At 35.1% G+C, this 17,656-nt stretch overlaps 1 protein-coding gene across 3 annotated transcripts in view; it reads left to right on the top strand.

Moving 5' to 3' along the window:
• Positions 1–17,656, top strand: part of TFPI (tissue factor pathway inhibitor) — a 105,718-nt gene that overhangs the window by 46,162 nt on the left and 41,900 nt on the right. The window lies entirely within an intron of this gene.

Raw genomic sequence — 17,656 nt, 5'->3', positions numbered from 1 at the left:
TGACTTATTTTACTTATAGGACATAGGTCCAAAACAGAGAATAAAAATCCCCTAGTTAGAACTTGATGAAATGTTAGTTTCTAGAGATTGTAAATAACCTGAAATCCACTTTAGGGGAAAAAAGAGGAAGATATTTGCAAGAACAGTGGGTCTTTCTTGCACCAGTTGCCTTTTCCTTGAATGTTCGCAATTCCCATGTTTGAATTGAAGTTCTGCCAATTTGCAAATGTAAGACTTTGGGGGGTCTGTTTGTGGGATTCAGTTTTCTCCTTAAAAAAATACCTATCCCTATGGTTTCTTTTATCTCTAATAGTATATAATTGTATCATCATGCTCTCCACTTCAGTTTTTATTTTTGGGTTATAACATGAAGATATTCGCTCTTTCTCCCTACTGTCACCATTTCCTTTCTATGGGATTGTCTTTACTTTTTTCTTATATTATACATGACAAGCAGTTAGGCTCACACAGTGAACAGCTTTTAATGTACTATTCTTAGAAGAAACTCTCCAGCTTTATAAAATCATATGTGACAAATGCTTCTGAATGTAAAAGAGAGTAACAAAGTTTTTTATCAATGAGATTGTCACAATCTAAAACACAGATAAGTGTTATGATGTGACCTATTAACTAACATTAGGGAATTTCACATTACACAAGTCTCCGGAAATATGACTTCCTGTAACAGGAGCCAGATCTAGTAGATGTTTCCCTAGTGGACTGCCAGTCTTTAAGTAAACACGAATAAAGTCAATAGTCTGCAGTTATTTCAGGATGTGTTTTGTTGTTGTTTTATTTTTGAATCACCCTGTGTTTCTAATATTAATTTACTTATCAGGTCAGAATGTTTTGCTTCATTGTTTTCCATATTTTATCTTTACCCTGGGTATATTTCTAAAACATAATCTAAAAATTTGACTCTTGTAGGGGCGCTGACTGCTTCAGTCAGTAGAGCATGTGACTCTTGATCTCTGTGTGAGTTTTAGTCCCAACTTGGGCAGTGAGATTACTTAAAAAATGAAAACTAAAAAAACAAAAGACAAACTATTTTTAAGAACTTTAAAAATCGGACTCTAATAGCAAAACATCAGGCATTATTTTAGTGTTAAAACAGTTTTAATGATGAGAAAAGGGGGTTCTTACATAGGCTTTGTAGTACTGATACTATATTCTCATCCCCCAAGCATCCTTTATCAAAACAGTTGAAAAAAAATGGTTAATAAGCAGTTTGTGAAAGTAATAAAAGCAAAATAACTTTCAGTTAGGTTACATTTGGCTGGGTGTAGGACAAAACCACAGCCAACTAGCTTAGATAATGAGGCTACTTATTTCATTATATTATCTTACTGTACAAAGCACAGAGGTAATATGCTTCAAGACCAGTTAATTCAACACAAATCCAGGTTCCCCTGTCATTTTATTTCTATCATTTATAGCAGGTAGTCTTTATCTCAGGTAGGTCTCAATATTATAAGATGATTGCTTCAGTCACAAGCATCACATAAAGACAAATGGACAGACACACCATGTGGCCTTTTCCATGTGGCTCCATTTAAAGCAAGAATCTTTTTCAAAAGTACATAATCTCGAACCCTGAGTAAATAGCATACTTTCTTTCTCATATCATTGGTCAGAAACTTATCATATAGAAATAATTAAACCAATCACCATAGGGGAAATGGAATCACTACGATTAAAGTGGAGTAATGAAGCTTATTATTTATAAATTTATTCCTGGAGTAGACATAGGCTATCTTTCCCTGAGATCTAGATTTTGGACATTTTCGGCTTACTAATATCGATAAAAAGTGGTTACAAATGGTTGTTCAATATGAAAACAAACAAGAAAACTGAAACAATTTAAAAAGTTAAAAAAATGACAAAAAGTTATCCATATTCTCACTAGCCTAATATATTTTCCCTTTTTAAAACATATTTTTCTGCATGAACATCAATTTTAGCTGATCTTAAAATACATATATTTTTTGTATTCAGCTTTTCAAATCCATATTATCATGATTATTCCCCCACTTTAGCTTCTAGTCATTAACATTACCAATTTAACTTTGTGTAATATTACATCTGATTGATCGATGTGTCACCATATCTGATAATTATCATAACGTTGCATATCTACATTAAAAATGTAACATTTTTATACTAAAATAAACATGAGTGTGCATTTAGCCATTTTCATATATTTAAACTTCCAAGTATGTGATATTGCTAGCATAACATATCATCTACATTTTTTGAAGAAAGAATGTACACATAGGAAAAATTATTTGTGGATGATTAAATAGCAAACCACTTACATGTTTCCTCTTGCCAACACTCCTCAAAGTCTTGCCCTTGTGGTCTTTTATCTCTGTCCAATTGATAAAATCCAACTCTGGATCCTTCAAAAGTTTACTTTTGATATCTAGAGAGAAGGAGCACTGATTTTCAGAGGCCAATTATTATGAATTTATAATTTTGGATCCCAGAGGTCCAGAAATCCTTTAACAAGAAATTTTCAATACCTCCTTTTATTTTGTCTAGAGAAGATGTCAAACTCTCACATTTTTAAAAATCCACTACTACTTGACTTTTTGAGCAATCTCAACCTCTTATTCACCTAGAAAACTGAATCACAGCAACAACATCTACTTTCTATTTGCTCTTCAACAACTCCTTCACAAAATACATACATGTACATACACTCACACATCTGAAAATGTATCATACCTCCCCAACCCCCCCCAAAAGAATACTTCTCATTTTGAAACAAATATTTATTTATTATTTTTGAGAGAGAGAAAGAGCACAAACAGGGTAGGGGCAGAGAGAGAAGGAGATAGGACCTGAAGCCACTCAGTGCTGTCATTAACACCCTGGTGCGGGGCTTGAACTCACGAACTGCTGGGAGATCATGACCTGAGCCAAAGTCAGATGCTTAACTGACTGAGCCACCCAGGTGCCCCCACCTCTCATTTTAATGGAATATACTCTTTTCTTCAGGTCTAAATTTAGATCCTCTTCATCTGTTGCCCAGGATCTTCTATTCATGTTATAGGATCCTCTATTCATTTTTTTTTTTCCTGCTTTAGTTTTTTCTCCCTCTCTCTAACGGCAGAAACGTATAAAACTATACCCTCAAGAGAAGTTTCCCTTTACTTATTTTTCCGGATACATTCATGAAATGATACCCTAACTTGCTGTGTTCACAGCCTCTATTCCAGTTCCTTCGACAGCTCACCTGCCCACACAACTATATCAAATCTTTTGTCATTCTGCAAGGGTACTGACAATGTCATTGACACTAACCACCATGCCTTCCTTTGAACCCTCTGTGCTTCAGACATAGTCAACCTGCAACACTTTCTTGAAGTTCCTCCCTTAGCATCCATATCACTATAGCTTCCCAGGTTTCCTCCTGCTTCCCTGGCCATTTCTTAGTCGTCTTCTCAGACCTTTTTCCTCATTCTCATTCTTTGGAGTTTAGTTCTAGGGTATTCCTTTCTAATCCTCATACTCCCCTCATAGAGTCACAGATTACATGAAATTAAAGTTTGTAAAAGGAAGAATGTCCACTCCTTAGCAAGTGCTATACAAGTATGTGTTAAAACTGTTTCATCCACTACACAGAAAAAATTATCATTTATACTTTGATTTTCACATTTCTTTTTTTTTAAGTTTATTTATTTATTTATTTTGAGAGAGACAGAGACAGCATGAGTGGGGCAGGGGCAGAGAGCAAGGGAGAGAGAGAATCCCAAGGAGGCTCCATGCTATCAGCACAGAGCCCAATGCGGGGCTTGAACTCACGAATCTGTGAGATCATGACCTGAGCCGAAACCAAGAGTTGGACACTTAACCGACTGAACCACCCAGGTGCCCCTGATTCTCACCTCTGGCAGAGATGTCTGTCCTGAGCGCCACATGTACATATTAGGCTTCTTATTTCATGGCTCCAATGAATGTCTTACAGAAACTTCAAACTCAAAGTGCCTCAGACTGAATTCATCACCTTCCTAAGGCAACAGGTTCTTTTTCTTTTTAACTCATTACCTGGAACCATCCACTGACTTTTTGTTAACTCAGAAACTATAATTGTCCTTGATTCTTCTCTCTCCTCACTTTTCATGTAATTTTAATCAACAAATTATCTTGAATTTACTTTTTAATTTCCTCACAAATCGGGCCACTTCTCCCAAACTCCACTTCCAATGATATTACATATCATAGACAGCTTTCATTTTTAAATATTATCTGGAAGCTTCTGGGTTTCTGATATTCCAGAATATACTTAAACTCACTCCATAAAAACTTCCAAGTGTACATGTTAGGAGGACTTCTTAGTTTCATGTTTTATATTTTGTGTGTGTGTGTGGTAAACATTTGTGATGTTATGACATGAAGTATGGAGGATACATATAATAATGCTTGATAATTTTTATATATGATAATATATTGCTTCATTGGGTCACACTGTGCTTCAAAATCTAAGGCAATCTGAACCTGCCATTATTTGATCCTGTCCCTTGCATTTATTTCATGTTTTCATTAAGAGTATATTCTTTCCTTTAAATAAAATTTATTATATGAGTTTTCCTTTCATTAAACTTTAATGTATAACATTTCTTGTACATTTTGCTTGCTCTTTATCCTAATTTCTCAAGTTTTCTTCCCAAGACTTCAAAGGTTTTTGATATTTCACTTTATCTAGGATGTGTTTCCCAGATATTACCCTTTCCAGTTTACAACTCTTACATTATTAAGAGTACTAATCATCTAATACTGAGTATATAGCTCAACTCTGATGTTTATCATAGTGTGATATGATTTGACATACTGTGTTTTTTCACCCTATTTTGCAATTTTCTTTTCGAGAGAAGGGTCTTTTTCTTTTTCTTTTCTCTTCTTTTCTTTTTTTTTTCTTTTTTTACAATTTTTAAAATTTTAATACAGTTCAAATCAGTGTGCCGGGTTCATTTCAGCTCCTTTACTGCCAAACCTGGGGGGCAGGGACTGCTTCAGTTTCTCTGCCTTCTCTTTGTGATGACCAAAGTGTAAAGGTATCTGCTGCATCGGACTTTAAACTTCACATTATCCTTATTATTATTATTATTATTATTATTATTATTATTACTTTTTATCTTGACGGAGGAGAGATCTAGAACAGTCCATGAAGAAAGCAGAATGGTGGCTGCCAGCGAACTTGGCACCCTTCTGCCTGGTCATGAGCAGAAAGTCCTTGATTTCTGCGATTTTGTGAGGCATGGTTAGGAAGGGCACAGGCGAGTGCGCAGCAGGCAGAGTGGAGAGAAAAGTCTTAATCTAACTTACTTTGTTTAGTATCAAGCTAAACTCAAATAGTTTAAGGATTATGAATGAGAATGCTGATGAGGTATGATGTTTGGTGATATTGAAGATGTCAGGAATTCTCTTGAAAACAGTGATTCAAACAATGATTCTTTGAATTGAGGATAAACAAGATCTTTTTTTTTTTTTTCCTCCACACTTAACCCCCTTCCATTTTTTTTCCTCGTTGCCTGAATTGGGATAAGTCACATTTACCATTCTGAAAACAAATGTGGCCATTTCTTTGGTTCTTTACTCTCATCAAACTTTACGCTGTACTCTGGAGATATTTGCTACTTCTGTACACATTGGAGTTTGCAGGGGTGAAATTTTGCTAAGGAAAGCCCACTAAGGCCACACATTCTCTTACGTGTGTTTTCCACATATTATCTTTATTCAAAATCAACACAAACAGATTATAACCTGTTCTAACCCTTTATTTAGCGCTAAAAACCTAGAGTTGCATGGATGTTTAAAGCTTTTTCCTAGTTAACAACTAGAAAGAACCAGATTGATGTTCAAAAGGCATCTTGTTCCTCTCTTACGTCCATTCTTTTCACTTTATTTTTTGCAGTCTTACCCTACATATGAAATAACATTAATATATTTGTTTGTTCTCTCATCTCTTTTTTCCCTTAATTTATTTTGAAAGAAAATAGTATACCAGAGCAGATGCATATATTTATTATTACCAATCTTTACTTCGCATCTTCATACTTTGTAAAATATTTCTCTAATTTGGTCACAGACATCATACTGTCCACAAAGACAGTCACTTTTTATTGCAGTTCAAATGAGTGATTGGTAAAGTTTAAAGGAACACATATACACTCTCACACATAACACACCATTTAGGCAAAGACAAAGAAATAAACATTTTTATAAGCCCCTGAAAAAGGTGTGTATTGGAATTATATACCTGAATGGCAATTTACACACGTGCAAATTCTTAAAAAGGTACAAGATTTTGTCCTAATAATTCCTTGCCTGTGAATGTACCAAAAAGGAATAGTGAAGGAAATTTTAAAATGTTAAACTTCAAATATATTTATTACATTGATGTTTGTAATGTTTGTGATAACTTAATTTTCTAATTGGCAAAATAAATTCTAAAACAATAAAAAATAAAATATTATACAGTTATTAAATGAGGTTATATAGGTCATTTTAGAGAGATACCTATATCCTCATGTTCAATGACAAAGGAGGTTACCAAAATACATATGTGCTGTGATTATTCATGTTTATGTAAATATTGGCACACATATACATACACTAATACACACATGTTCACATATATCTGAAATCATATGCACCAGTGTTTTTTGTTTTGTTTTGTTTTCTCTGAGTGTGTAGGTTGATGGCTATGCTAGGATTTTCTTCTCCTGTTCTTTATGTTTTATGATTTCTTTTTTTTTTAAATTTTTTTTTGACGTTTATTTATTTTTGGGACAGAGAGAGACAGAGCATGAACGGGGGAGGGTCAGAGAGAGAGGGAGACACAGAATCGGAAGCAGGCTCCAGGCTCTGAGCCATCAGCCCAGAGCCAGACGCGGGCTCGAACTCACGAACCACGAGATCGTGACCCGAGCTGAAGTTGGAGGCTTAACCGACTGAGCCACCCAGGCGCCTCTATGTTTTATGATTTCTTAGAAATGAACATGTATTACCTTCCCCAGTTAAGAAGACCGTTTTAATTTTGTAAATATTAATAAGATCAGTTGGTCAGAAAATCATCAGTCTCTCAATAATACTCTCCCTCTTTAAATGAAGGTGTTTATTAAATCTATTATAATTAGTAATACATAGTCATAGTATATTTTGCCTATGGCTCATACTATCTTAACAATACCAAACAGAATGCTTACTTTATTTTTAAAAAATATTTATTGAGATATAATTGACATATAACTTTGTGTAAGTTCAAGGTGTGTAACATGTTGATTTGATACATTTGGAAACTGCAATGTGATTACTACCATGTTAGCTAACATCTCCATTGCATCACATAATTATCACTTGTTTTTTGTGGTGGGAACAATTAAATTGCCTGTTAACATCTTTGAAATTTATAAAATAGTATTGTTGTCTATAATTATTACATTGTGCAATAGATATCCAGGATTTTTTTTATCTACCAGTTGCAAATTTGTACACTTAAACAACATTTCCCCAATTTTCCCACTCCCATCCCCTATTAACTACCATAGAATGCTTGCTTTTCATTTGTGCAGATAGATCACTTAGATGAAAACTAAGTGATAATACCATGTTTTTTCTAGATAGAATCAAACATAAATGAAATAGACAATTTCTAAACGGTGTTATTAATAAAAAATGTTGCATTTTTCCCATTGCAGAGATGGGGAAAAAAATAAAATTTCCAGTTACTTAAAACTTATAAGCTTATTATAATCATAGAAGTTATGTTGAAAGAGGACTGAACTATAGATATTTCTGAATGAAAAAATTAAATTGGTATCATGAAAAATATTTATAATCAAATAATTACAAAATACATATAGAAACAATTTCTGTAGATACATCTTTCATTACTCTTCTGTTGACATTTTTTATAATAAATATAAAAAGAAACTGACACCTAACCAACTGAGCCACCCAGGTACCCCATTAGTGATTATTTTGTTATTGTGTAAATATTTCTGCATCAGTCTATCCGTAAATATGGGAAGTTGGCTTTTGACCCAAACCTTAGCTAACCGCATTCAAGAAGGGCACAGGTCAAAGCCTTAGGAAAAAAAAAAAAAAAAACTGGCGGGAGGGGGGTCCCTTATACTTGGGAAGAGGACACAAAAATTCACCCAGTAGCCAAAGATTGAATGAATAGATTAGAACAAGTCACACAAAGGAACCGCAAAAAAGGTACCTGAAAATCTTGAAAGCATCATATTTTCTTTTTCCCCCAAATTTTAGAGGAAATAGAAGACACGTATAAAAATCTAAAAAAAAAAAAAAAAAAAAAAAAATCTTGGCTAAAGACCAAAGTTGAAAATAGCAAACTCCTATTTTATTTGAGCCTTATTTCAAGCATATAATTATAATTAGCTGTAGAATTATTTGGGATTCATATTCATATTGTAGACTGAGTCTTCATTTAGATTTTCTCCCTAGATGCCTGCTTTTAAGCTATTTTCTTACACTGGTTAATCAATTATACTTGTAGGATTAGCAACCAGAGAAACTGGTTTTTATACTGTAGCTCCTTTGGTGATATTGCCTACTCATAGTCTTCAATTCACAATAAAGGTAATATTTCAAAGGCAAATAAACACAGACAGATATAAGTAATTGACATATTGGATAATATTTTCCTGAATTGTATTTAGTCTCTATCCCATAAGTCTTGTTTATTTTAAGGAACCTTTGGGAAAGTTGAGGATCTAGTCTTGCTTCTGTCACTTACTACCCATGTGATGTTGGAAAATAACTCATGTATCTCTAACATAAATTCAGCATACCTGAATAGACCTAATAGATAAGAAACCACTTCAAAAAAATGTTAAGACTTTATTTTAAAATAATGTTTTATAAATGCCGTATCTTTGCACTTCTAATACTGCTTTTTTTTTTAACTTTTTAAACATTTATTTATTTTTGACAGACAGACCGCAAATGGGGGAGGGGCAGAGACACAGAGGGAGACACAGAATCTGAAGCAGGCTCCAGGCTCTGAGCTGTCAGCACAAATAGCCCTGACATGAGGCTCGAACCCACGAACCATGAGATCATGACCCAAGCCGAAGTCGGACACTTAACCGACTGAGCCACCCAGGCACCGTGCATTTCTAATATTTCTTAAAACAAATGTGGTGTATATTCCCTATAGCCAGAATCTCATCACATTTTATCTAATTTTAACCTTATTTCATAGATAAATAATCCTGATGCCAAAATAATGCTTATAATGATGACTCAGTGTTCCAAGAATGTGGACCTGGGGTTGGGGGGCTAGTTAATAAAGAGATAAAGAAGGCTCTGTACAGACTTGTTAGAATTTATTATGTGGCAAATGTGCAGTCACACAGCCTTAGACCTCTCTTGAGAAGCCACCCAAACATTTGTATTCCCACAATGTATTTATTAAAAAAATATTTTTTGCCTGAGAAAAGTCTGGCTCTGAAATCTCTTACTGAGATTATGCAAGTTCAGAAACTCTCCATCCAGGAACAAGAGTTGGAAGCCTATTAAAAATAGTTTAAAAAAAAAACATTTCTGGACCCTGGTCATTAGGAATATTTGGAAATTTTCCATTGAAAATACTACTCATAAAAAATGACTTTCAAAACATACAGAGAAAATAGAAAACTATAAAAATCACTGGAGGGTTTTTATCTTCCCCTTCTCTCACCATAAGTTTTATTTTAATTCTCTATTTCTTCATTCATTATCCTTGGTGTTAGTGTGCAGCAAACTCACCCAAAATGTGAAAGAGCCAAGGAGGCGCATAGATTAAAGATAAAAGAAGGCTCCAAACTTTAGTGGGCAGAAAGGTAGCCCCCAACGGATCAGCCAAATCGAGTGGATGGCAGTAATAAACACCAAGAGGATAACAATGTTAGCGACTGCTGAGCAGAAAATTGGAGTTATTCTTCAATCTATTTTTTCCTCTTTTCTGGTTGTCAGGTTTGTCTGTCCTGTCTTTCATTGATACACCACAAAGAAGCAGCCAAAATGAAATTCCTCCCTTTTAGACATAGCAAAGTATGCATTGATCTTGCAAATTAACAGTAAAACTTTAAAAAAGAAGTTCAATAATATGTGAGCTCGGAATTATAAGCACCGTGCTGATAATACACAACACAATTACACAATATGAAATTTTTCCAGATTAATTTCAAGATGACAGATCACAGAAGATAACAAGAAAGAGTACATTCCCGGAACTAAAGGTAGAATAGATCAGTAACTGTCTACATATTGTTTCATGTCTTTCCCAAAATTATGTATTAGAAATCTAATGCTGTAATTCCAGCCTACTCTTAGTGTCTTCCACTCTCTGTGAGCTTTTTGCTCTTTGAATCCTGCCGTAAGTTCTCATTCACATCAATGTCCATTGCCATTCCTTTTGAGTTCTCTTCCAGTCACCAAAGCCAAATTGCCAACATATTTCTAGCTCCACTTGACTGCGATCCTTAGAATATTCACTTTAGCTTAAGATCTGTACTGCTCATCTTCTAATTTGTAGCCCAGGAATTCTTGGCTTGCATACTAACCAAATCAGTACAAAAATGTTTCTCAGCTTCTCCCTAATCTCTTTCCAAATTAGTGCTATGCTTTCAATTATTTTCTAGACCTTCGTAGAATCTGAGATAACATTCTCAAGGAAGAATAAGCTCCATGAATATTGAGCTTCGGTTTTTTTACAGTGCACCCAACATGATGTCAAACATTACTTATACAAATTATAATAACTAAAATTTACTGAAGCAGTCACCATTCTAATTCCTTTACATTTAATCCTCACATCCAGTGAAGTAGGTTCTAGTAAAATACCCAATTTATAGATGAGTACACAGAGGCAAAGAGGGGATAAATATATTATCAAATTCACATAATTGGTAAGTGACTAAACTGGTATGCGAAGTTTTACAGTCTGTACTAGTTTACCAGGGCTGCCAAAACAATATCCCATAGACTGGGTAGCTTAAACAATAGAAATTTATTTCCTCACAGCTCTGAAAGCTAGAAGTTCAAGATGAAGGTGTCAACAAAGAATGGTTTCTTTTGAGGTCTCTCTTCTGGGCTTATAGGTAGTAAGTCTTTCCTCTGTGTGTATCCATATCCTAATGTTTCCTCTTTATGTAAGGACACCAGTCATATTGGATTAGGGCCCACCTCCATCTCATTGGTCCTTAATTATGTCTTTAAAGGCCTTATCTCAAAATACAGCACAGTCTGAGTTACTGGGGGGTTAAGATACCATATGAATTTGTAGGGGGACACACTGAGCCCATAGCACAGTCTCACTCCAGACTCCTTCTGTTAACCACTAAACAAACCTAAAAAAGAGAAAAGGCAGAAGGGAGATGGGGAGGAAGGAAGGAAGGAAGGAAGGAAGGAAGGAAGGAAGGAAGGATAGCAGGAAAAACAGAAGAGAAAGAGAAAAAAAGAAGGAAGGGAGGAAGGAAAGATATTACTTGGGATCAGAGCATGGGACATTACTTGGATTGATTTGATGGCTCTTGGTTTCCATAAGGGATATAGTCATCTCTACCACAGTGATATAATTGCCAAGCAGAATAACCTTGTTGGCAGCCAGAAGCTGGGTACTTTATAGACATTGCTGAAGACAGAATTCCCCAGTTCTTGGGAAGACAGCTTGGTATGGTGATATGACCATGAACTCTGGAGTTACAGAAACAGGGATGCAAATATTAGCTGTCTCATTCTATTTGGAAAAATCATACTTCTTTTCTGAGCCTCAGTTTTCTTAAGATGGGTATAATATTTCATGTAGAATAAGATTATTTTGGGGGGGGTGGTGAGGACAGAAGGAGAGAGCATCTTAAGCAGGCTCCATGCTTAGTGTGGAGCCCAAAATGAGGCTCAATCCCATGACCCTGGGATCATGACCTGAGCCTAAATCAAGAGTCTGATGCTCAACTGAACCGCCCAGGTGCCCCATATTTTTTAAAAGGATTGTAGGTGATAGAAAGTTCATAGATAAGCCTATATCCTCAACAAGTAAAAATCTCAAGGTTCTTCCCTTTTCCTTTCCATTTTTGGCTCCTCACTTCCTAGATTTATACTGACTACTTCCCTTTCTTGCACATAATCTCTCAAGAATATTAATATCATAATAGCGAAATAACAAATAATACATTTCTTTCACCTAATTATCTCTTTTCTAAGTAAACTCTTTAAAAATGTTTATTTATTTTCACAGAGAGAGAAAGAGCGGGGGGAGGGGCAGAGAGAGAGGGAGAGAAAGAGTCCTAAGCAAGTTCCACAGTGCAACATGAGGCTTGACCTCAGGAATCGTGAGATCATAACATGAGCCGAAATCAAGAGTCAGGCGCTTAACTGACTAAGCCACCTAGATGCCCCTCTAAGTTCACTTTTAGGCATCCCTCCTACCCACTACCATCTCTTTGGACTGGGTGTTAGCAATTGCTCTTTTTCCTCCTTTGATGTGGAAAATACCTGCCACTTAAGTAAAATTTTATAAACATGAAATCTAGTCTATTCATGTTATATTTTCCTTTAAAAATTTCCTTTCATACAAATTTTTCAACTGAAATATTTCATACTTCCGGAAAAGTAGAGTATGTGATTTAAAAAAGACAATTACATTTAGAAAAAGAAATATGGATGAATGACCACTCTATCACATTTGCTGCCAACCCCTCTTTATTATTTTTTGTGTGTGGGAGTGGTAGAAATAAATAAAACTGCATGGATATATCCAAAGATCCATACTATACCCTAATTTTAGCTCACAAAGTATACTCAAATTAATTCACTTATTTATCAAGTATTACTTTGTCATTTTTTGGGCATCAAACATAGAATGTGAAAGTTGCATAAAGTGTCTATGCTCACAATGGAAAATGCTTTACTGTTCAAGGCAGTGAACATGTATACAAATAAATATGTAAGTGGTGATAAGTGTTATTCAAAAAAACAAAGCAAGACATAACTAGTAGGAATGTGAAATGGTGCAGCTGATTTGGCCGTTCCTTAAAAGATTAAACAAAATTACCGTATGATCCAGCAATTCCACCCCTAGTTATATACCCAAGAGAAATGAAAACATATGTCTGCACAGAAACTTGTACACAAGTGTTCATAATGTTATTCATAATATCCCAAAAGTGGAAACAACACAAATGCTCATTGACTGATAAATCGATAAATTATGGTATGTCTAAGTTGGTTGCGTGACTCTTGATTTCAGCTCAGGTCATGATCCCAGGGTCATGGGATGGAGCCCTGCTTTGGGCTCCCCACTGAGCATGGAGTCTGCTTGGGATTCTCTCTCTCTGCTTTCCCCTCTCCCATCCTTCTCTCAAATAAATTAATTAATTTTAAAAAATTGTAGTTTCAAAGTCTTAAACCTAGAAGTTGTATGGTTTGTTCAAGAATTAGCCTCTTGAACAATTAGCCTCTTGATTAGAATCAGTGAGGCCAACGGATTAGTAGGTAGTGTCCATAAAGCCAAGCAATTACAGGAAAGACAGGAAATAAAATTGAAGGGGAGCTGGAAATGACTTACTGGGTACCCTTTCCCTTGGTGAAATGACCCTACCTCACGATGATGATGATGGTATAGCGAAACATTTCCCAGCTCCTGTCTTATATTTTTAATTGCCTTTATACAGACCCACTTAGAAGACATAACCTTCACATACAATCTATCCAGACTGAATTCATCCCTGATATGCACATCAATACTTACATTAATTTCCCTATTTCTATGATTACACAACAGTTTACTCAGGATGTGCTTGAATTCTCTGCCCTTCATATCCTGCATTTACTCACTCAGTTTTATCAATACTTAAAAAGTCTCTCCTACCTGCCCTTTTCTCTGTGGTTCCACGGACAACTCCCTGTTCATAATTTCAATCTGATCTTCTGCAACATTCTAGCTGTTAATTCCTTAAACTTTGCCCTTTTGACATGTTTCCATATATGCTGGATTTTATTAAAGCACAGATCACATCATGCTTTTTAATATTTTTCTGGTTCAGAAAATCTACTGGCTTTTCCTTAAATGTAACATTATTTGTCAAAGTATTTCCCCAAAATATTTTATGGGACAATAGTCCCATATAAATTTGGAAATGCATTTACTATATTCTCCCATAGAAAATACAATTGTACATTACCATAATAAGGATCCTATGAAAGTCCTACAGTTGAGAAACCTTTATAAGTTTAATTCTGACATATATATATATATATATATGTATATATATATGTAACAACTAATAACACATTGCCTAACTCATATTCTGAGAACACATCTTGACCTAAAAGGATAAAATTGATGCTGCAAATTAGCACTAAAGTAAAAAATAGAAAACGTAAACTATACTAACTATAGATTATTCTGTGAAGTGTATAAAATGTGTTCATTAAAATGCATAAATTTTTAGAACTTAAATGGAATTTAAGGACAATGTAGCAAAATTCATGTGTTTTATAAATCAGGTTTAAAAATATAAATTTATTTCCAAAGGTTATTTAACAGGCTGTTGGCAGAACTAAGTATAGGAGTTTTAATTTTTGGCCCCCAAAAGATAAATACTATTTTTATTCAAGTTAAATAATTTAACATGAATTTATTGTCCACTACTATGTACCTGGCATATACAAAGATGTCCTGACAATTTACCTAGGCATTATTATTAACATTGTATATTTATTTAACTCTGTTGGTTACATGTAAATTCAAGGCTTCCTCTAGATTTTTGAGTCTCTCTTAGTGTCTAACATATTATCATGCACAACTAGTCACTAACATAACACCTTTATGTAATATATTCTTGCTATATAATTAAAAATTAAAGGGGACTTGGTAAGACTGAGGGTCCTCCTTCTGGTTCATAGCTGGCACCTTCTTGCTGTGTCCTCAGATAGTGAAAAGGATGAGGGGTATTTGTGGGGTCTCTTTTATAAGAGCATGAACCTTATCCCTTAAGACCTAATCACCTCTGAAAGGCCCTACCTTCTAATACCATCACATTTGGGAGTTAAGATTCTATATAAGAATTTGGGGAACACTAATAATTCAGATGATAGTATAATCCCACCAACAATAGTAAAGGTCCAAATGCTCATTAACACTTTATATTGTCAGCTTTTATTAATTTTAGTTGTACTCTCTCACAATAGTGCTAATTTTAATTTTTCTGATGACTATGTTGAGTATCTTTTAATATGCTTATTTTCCATTTGCATATAATTTTTTGAGAAGTGCCTATTCAATCTTTAACCCATTTTTTTTTAAATTTTTTTTTCCAACGTTTATTTATTTTTGGGACAGAGAGAGACAGAGCATGAACGGGGGAGGGGCAGAGAGAGAGGGAGACACAGAATCGGAAACAGGCTCCAGGCTCTGAGCCATCAGCCCAGAGCCCGACGCGGGGCTCGAACTCACGGACCGCGAGATCGTGACCTGGCTGAAGTCGGACGCTTAACCGACTGCGCCACCCAGGCGCCCCTTTAACCCATTTTTAATTGGATTATTTATTTTTAATTCCTTATACATTTTCAATGTATAATCTTCAGATACATGAGTTTCAAACACTTTCTCACAACTTCCTTTTCAGTGTCTTAATGGTGCTTATCTTGATGAGCAGAAAATCTTGATTTTAATGAAATGTAATTAACAGTATTTTATTTTATAATTGGTGCTATGTCCTGATTCAGAAATCTTTGCCAACCTTGTCATGAACATATTATCCTATGTTTCTTTTATAAGATTTAATGTTTTATATTTCACAGTCAGATCTTTGAACTCCTTTGAGTCAATCTTTTGTACGATACCAGGTTGGGTAGTAGATGTTTTTAATGGGGCCAGATATTCAAGAAAGTAGAATGCAGAAAGGTACAGTGAGTTAACCGATGTACAGCTTCAGTTTGGGTTTGCTGTCTTGTTTGCCGTTTTGCAATGTAAGTTAGTGATGCTTTTGGAAGTTTTAAAGAGAAATCAATTACAATGATATGTAATTAAGTCAGTTCGCTCTAAGTGATCTCCACAAATTACAGCTTTACCAGTGTCATAACAAATTATAGTATTTTTTCAGTGGTGTGCCCAAATCAGTCTTTTGCTCTGGAAGGCTGAGTGCTTTTGGCCACTCTTCAGGGGCAACATTGTGGAGAAGAAAGAGCACTGGACTGGAAATCTGCTAACTTGATTTCAAACTCTGTGTGTCATTAATTAGCTGTAGTTCGCTGCAGGGCATTCTTACAGTTTTATCTGTCCGACACCCTTCCTTTCTTCTGGAAGCAACAATCCACTCCTTCTTGGAGCTACACTTGTCCACCCTAAGACCCATACACTTATGTTAAGATTTGCAAGGTTACTACATTTTCCTATTTTCCAAACCTGAAACAAGTCCATTTCAGCTTCCCCAAATCGATTCCAGTCTCCCAACAGCTTGTCATCTCAAATGTATTGGTCCAAAAGTTTCAATTCTTCCAAATTGAAACCATCAGTGCTATTAAGCTATCTGAAACTAGTCCATAGAGAGAAGCAGTCACATTGTTTTCATGGAAGAATGTTTTAAGGTTTAAAATATCAGTGCGGTGCATCCTACCATGTAGAGAAGGCTGGGCTGCACTGAGGGGGAATAAAGCTTGTCTAAGGAGTGCAGTAGCAATGAGCGACTCCTGGCGGTATTCAGCTCCCCGACTCTCAGATCCAACCACAAACCTTCCTTTGTGATCCTAGATTATTCTACCTTCTCTAGAATGAATAAGCTGATGGCCTTTTGACCGAAACTGTCTGAGCTGCCTTGTGTTTCTTACAACTAAGGAAAGTCTAAAACCACTAAAATTAGGCAACACTCTAGGCCAATATTTTAAAGAGAATAATTTGATGAGTTTGAAGCCCAAATTCTCATCAAGTTCTTCAAGCACCCAACCTCAGCCTGCTCCCTAAACCATGGGACAGGAAAACATGCTATATTTTACAATCAAGATATAACAAGGTTGTATATCTCAAAGAAACTAATAGAAATAGAAGAGTCCTTGAAAGACTAGAAATTTAGCTGATAGACTCTTCAAAATTATGTATCTATATGCATATATATATATATACATACCTATTTGTGGATTCAAATAGTTTATGATATGATATAGAAGGTACATAACACTGCTATTGACTAAAAATCAAGTGTATGTTAACATTTACAAAGTGTTGTGAGAAAACAGGTTGTACATTTCACTAGTAATTTTTATGATGCTTAAAGCAAAGGGGGATTATTTATTATTTATTATAAAGCTACAAACACCTTAATGGTATGTATTGCAGCTATGATTTGTTACAGGCGTAAACACAGAATTCTCTAAATTGTTTTAGATGGAATATCCATTCCTGCATTTGTGACTATTTACTGATAAGATTTTGTTTTCTTTCCTGACGCTGATAACATCCTCAGTGGCTGAACATGTGCCTATGTTCTTTCTTTTTCTCTTCCTGTGCTGCATGAACACATTTCCTTCCATCTTTGAATCCAAAGGAGACAGAACCTTTAAAAAAATTTCAGTGTGGTTTTCCATTAGTTTTTACTGTGGATCTCTAAATCATTTTGAAAGAGGAAGTCTCACTTTCCTGCTGAAA

Source organism: Leopardus geoffroyi, chromosome C1, assembly GCF_018350155.1.
Source record: "Leopardus geoffroyi isolate Oge1 chromosome C1, O.geoffroyi_Oge1_pat1.0, whole genome shotgun sequence".
Lineage (NCBI taxonomy): Eukaryota > Metazoa > Chordata > Mammalia > Carnivora > Felidae > Leopardus > Leopardus geoffroyi.
The sequence above is the reverse complement of the archived record's forward strand: the minus strand, read 5'-3'. Positions and strand labels throughout refer to the sequence as shown.